The sequence below is a fragment of the Furipterus horrens genome, unplaced genomic scaffold (assembly GCF_987537825.1).
Source record: "Furipterus horrens unplaced genomic scaffold, mFurHor1.1.pri manual_scaffold_8, whole genome shotgun sequence".
NCBI classification, from domain to species: Eukaryota; Metazoa; Chordata; class Mammalia; order Chiroptera; family Furipteridae; genus Furipterus; species Furipterus horrens.
In genome coordinates, this window is record NW_028327178.1 from 78,940,339 (window position 1) to 78,945,557 (window position 5,219).

The 5,219-nt window shown below is 38.3% G+C and overlaps 1 pseudogene; it reads left to right on the forward strand.

The window, feature by feature from the left end:
* The first annotated feature begins 1,999 nt into the window (after window positions 1-1,999).
* LOC150003204 (cold shock domain-containing protein E1 pseudogene) lies at window positions 2,000-4,308 on the forward strand (annotated as a pseudogene).
* Window positions 4,309-5,219: the final 911 nt, after the last annotated feature.

A 5,219-nucleotide genomic window follows, 5' to 3' on the forward strand; every position in this document is an offset into this window, starting at 1 on the left:
TCTCTGTAGAGCCTCCAATGGTCCATGTGATTTTTACATGTTTGCTGAACCTCATGAAATAAGTCAACCTTGCTAAGACAGTCTGATTTAGAAATCAATTCCTAGTTATGTAGGTGGAGCTAAAAGTAGGTTTTTTTCCCTCTCTAAACCGATAAGGTTTTACACAAAAATATATACTTACAGATATGATTAAAAGTTTAAAAAACAAGCTTCCATGCTAGATTGCATACCCCCTACAACCGGCATGGAAGAAAAAGAGGGCCTTTAACCAAATAGTAAAATAAAGGGTTACAGTTTCTCACCACAATGGACAGACCATAGAATGGAGAAAGAGGTGAGAAGATGCAGAGAATGAGGTCCTAATGAAACTGAATTCTTCTTCAGTATTTAGAGATGGAAAAGAACTTCAGTCAAATGGTCTCAGCCCATGTTGTAGTGGTTGTTGTAGTGAGTGTTAGTTAGGCTTGCCCTGTCTTTCCTTGAGTAACCAATGAAGTGTGGTTCTTAGTCTTACTGAGAGTGCTCAGGCATTTGAAATCCAATCACAACCTTACATGTCAACTTTTCATTTGTCTTAACTTAAATGACCATATCACAACTAAATCGAATTAGCCAGCTTTTTTAAATTTAAATTATTATTTATTTTTCAATTACAGTTGACATACAATATTATATTAGTTTCAGGTGTATAGCCCAGTGATTAGACATTATATAACTTACTAAGTGGTCATCCCAATAAATCATGTACCCATCTGACACCATACATATTATTGACTATATTCTCTCTGCTATACTTTATACCCCCATTACTATTCTGTAACAACCAATTTGTACTTCTTAATCCTTTACCTTTCTCAAGGCCAACAAGTTATAACTAATTTAAGAAGGAGAATCTAGTGATCACAGGAAAAAGTACTTACTAAAAATCATTAAGTATTTAGGGAGGATCACATCCTACAAGAGGATTGGCTTAGGGACCTACAAAATACATTGGAATCATTGTCCTTCTAGCTTTTCCAATTCTATACCTGGCCAGAAGGTAAATCAAAAGCAAATTCCAACTGCTACTACACTTGAGAAAAGAATATAGTTCTTATTAAATATATCTTGGCATGAGCATATAAGAATAACACACATACACAAAATCTTAGATGTTAGTGAAAATGACAGAGTAAGAATCTCTGAAATTGTATCCTTATTTAAAAGCTATGAGAACTCACAAAAGTTGTTAGAATCAAATTTCGTAGAACTCTGGGAATTAACCAAAGGCTTACAACAACATGGGGAGTGTTTAGTCAAGTCACATGGCCCAGTCTCAGTCAGAACAGAGAGTTTTGTGGCTGCCCCAACTCTTCAGCTCAGCAATACACTTGAAAATGACAGGCCACATTCCCACTGTGGAAGGAACAGAAAGGAGTTGAAATTGTCAAAGGAAATTACAAAATACTTTCAGGTGAACGATGATGAGAATGTAATCTACCAAAACTTAAGAAATGCAGCAAAAGCAGTGTTCAGATGTAAATTTATGCGTTGGACTGCATTAAAAATAATGATCTCTGGAGATTTATTCCTACGTACTGGGCTGTGCTGCTTATGGTGGCGCTGGAGACGGGGTACTGAGCTGTTGGGTGTGAAGTATAACAGAACAGACTTTACCACCTGAAACTGCTGCTTCAAGTTCATATCAGACAAAGAATAAGCCTTGAAACAACCAACAAGACCAAAGAAGAGTACACTTAACTTGAAGACACAACACTTGATCTGAAACAAGAAGTTTGTGCCTACTCAACAGCTTTGAAAGAGCACTTCCCAATGCTGCTAGTAGTCTCTGGTTTCTTCAGTGCTGTACTGTGAGAGTGCCCGGTGCAGCAGCAGTTGTATTCTTTATTAGCTTGATAGATCATTTTCTCTTGCTCTTTTTTTTTTTTTTAATACTAGCAACTTTCATCCTTTGAAACGTGTGCTGAAAAAGAAGAATCAGCAAATACTGAGAGTGCAATATTTGATTATCACTGCGAGATGAGCTTTGATCCAAACCTTCTCCACAACAAAGGACACAATGGGTACCCCAATGGTATTTCAGCAGCGCTGCGTGAAACTGAGGTTATTGAGAAACTGCTAACCTTTTACAGATTTATTCAGTGTTCAGAATTTCAGGCTAGACTTTTCCTCCACTGTTCATAGTATAATGGCAACCTGCAGGACTTAAAAGTAGGAGATGGTGTTGAATTCGAAGTATAATCTGATTGGCGGACAGGAAACCCATTGCTGTCAAACTGGTGAAGATAAAACAAGAAATCATCCCTGAAGAATGAATGAATGGACAAGAGGTGTTTTATCTAACTTACACCCCTGAAGATATGTAAGGGAATGTTTAGCTGGAAACTGGAGATAAAATAAACTTTGTAATTAATAACAATAAACATACTGGTATTGTAAGTGCTTGAAACATTATGCTGGTGAAAAAGAAACAATCCTGCTGTCAGGGAGTAGTTTGTGCCATGAAGGAGGCATTCGGCTTCATTGAAAGAGGTGATGTTGTAAAAGAGATATTCTTTCACTATAGTAATTTAAAGGTGACCTAGGCACCTTACAGCCTGGTGATGATGTGGAATCCACAATCAAGGACAGAAATGGTAAAGAATTTGCAACAGATGTCAGACTATTGCCTCAAGGAACAGTCATTTTTGAAGATATCAGCGTTGAACATTTTGAAGGAACTCTAACCAAAGTTATCCCCAAAGTACCCAGTAAAAACCAGAATGACTCCCTGCCAGGACCTATTAAAGTTGACTTTATGATTTCTAAAAAACTTCCAAGGTGACCCTGTTGGAAGGTGTCTGTGTTATGTTTAATATTTCAACAGACCAAAGTGACAAATCAGAATGAGCAACCAACATAGAAGTTCTCTTAAGTACATTTCAGTTCACTAATGAAGCCAGAGAAATGGGTGTAATTGCTGCCATGAGAGATGGTTTTGGTTTCATCAAGTGTGTGGATCATGATGCTCAAATGTTCTTCCACTACAGTGAAATTCTGGATGGGAACCAGCTCCATATTGCAGATGAAGTAGAGTTTACCGCGGTTCCTGATATGCTCTCTGCCCAAAGAAATCATGCTATTAGGATTAAAAAACTTCCTAAGGGCATGGTTTCATTCCATTCCCATTTAGATCATTGCTTTCTGGGCACTGTAGAAAAAGAAACCACTTTTCCCAATCCTAAAACCACTAGCCCAAATAAAGGCAAAGAAAAGGAGGCTGAGGATGGTATTATTGCTTATGATGATTGTGGGGTGAAATTGACTATTGCTTTTCAAGCCAAGGATGTGGATGGATCTACATCTCCTCAAATAGGGGATAAGGTCGAATTTAGTATTAGTGACAAACAGGTCTGGACAGCAGATTGCAACCTGTGTGCGACTTTTGGGTCATAATTCTAACTCCAAGAGGCTCTTGGTTTATGTGGCAACTCCGAAGGATAATTTTGGATTTATCAAAACAGCTAATCATGATAAGGAAATCTTTTTCCATTACAGTGAATTCTCTGGTGATATTGATAGCCTGGAACTAGGGGACATGGTTGAGTACAGCTTGTCCAAAGGCAAAGGCAACAAAGTCAGTGCAAAAAAAGTCAACAAAACATACTCAGTGAATGGCATTACTGAAGAAGCTGATCCTACCATCTACTCTGATAAAGTTATTCACCCCTTGAGGAGTGTTGATCCAACACAGACCAAGTACCAAGGAATGATTGAGATTGTGGACAAAGGGGACATGAAAGGCAAGGTCTATCCATTTGGCATAATTGGAATGGCCAACAAAGAGGATTGCCTGCAGAAAGGGGAGAGTGTCAAATTCCAATTGTGTGTCCTGGGCCAAAATGCACAGACTGTGGCCTACAACATCACACCTCTGCCTAGGGCCACTGTGGAGTGTGTCAAAGATCAGTTTGGCTTCATTAACTATGAAGTAGGAGATAGCAAGTAGCTCTTTTTCCATGTGAAGGAAGTTCCGGATGGTGTTGAGCTCCAGGCTGGAGATGAGGTGGAATTCTCAGTGATTCTAAATCAGTGCACTGGCAAGTGCAGTGCTTGTAATGTTTGGCGAGTCTGTGAGGGCCCCAAGGCTGTGGCAGCTCCACTACCTGACAGGTTGCTCAATCCCTTGAAGAAGATCACCCTGGATGATGTCAGTGCTCCTCGCCTGATGGTTCTTCATCAGCCTAGGAGACTAGATAACTCAATGGGATCTAGTGCAGAAAGAAAGCTCCGTCAGGCTGGTGTCATAGACTAACCACATCCACAAAGCACATCATTAATCTGCAGTGATCAAGTCGGGGGGGTTCTGGTGAAGGATCTGAATATCTTCCTCTTCATCCCTCCCCAAAATCTGGAGTACTTAGTTTTATTCTATGAGCTATTACACCAATTTTAACACCTTCCCTTCCTCGTGTTATATTTAAATAAATAAATAAATTTAAGAAAACCGTTTTAAAATTATGCACAATTGCAGCCTGGAAAACTTAAGGTGGCACCTTGTAGGATCAATTTTGGGAGCTTCATTTGGTGCATTTAACGCAACTGGTAACTGCAAAATCCACTTTGCCCATGTTAAGTGAAAAATATAGACTGTTACCTTGTTGGCCCTATGAAATTCTGCACTTGATATTTTGTATATCTTCTACCTTCATTACTTCTGGCAAGATGTCCTGCCTTAGCATTCAGTTGCATTCTTAATATTTTCTTTTCTATTAATTATGCTTTAATTCTGAGGACCATATGAGGGTAGACTGTATTAATTACAAAAAATTTTATAGGCAAACCATTTCCTGAAGTTGATGCCCAAATGTTAAAATGTTATTTTTTGTGTCATTTATAATCTTGTCGTAGTCCACTTAACAAAGTTTGGTTAGATTTCAATGAAATTTATCTTCCAGGTTAGTTTTTCTTTTCCTGGGGTGGAGTGTGAGGCAGGGTAAATCTACTGCAATTAGTATGTATAGTGCAGAATTTCATGCAAATGAGGTGTGCCAGGAATGTGATAATTTAAACATATTTAAACAAACAAAAAAGACGAGTGCACAAACTTGCTACTGCTTATATCACTGCAGCTTCTAGGATCCAATTTCTTTTACTGATTCAAAACAAAGCAGAACAAAATAAAAAATTAAAATGTTGTGCCTGAAAATAAATAAATGAATAATGATCTCCAATCAACA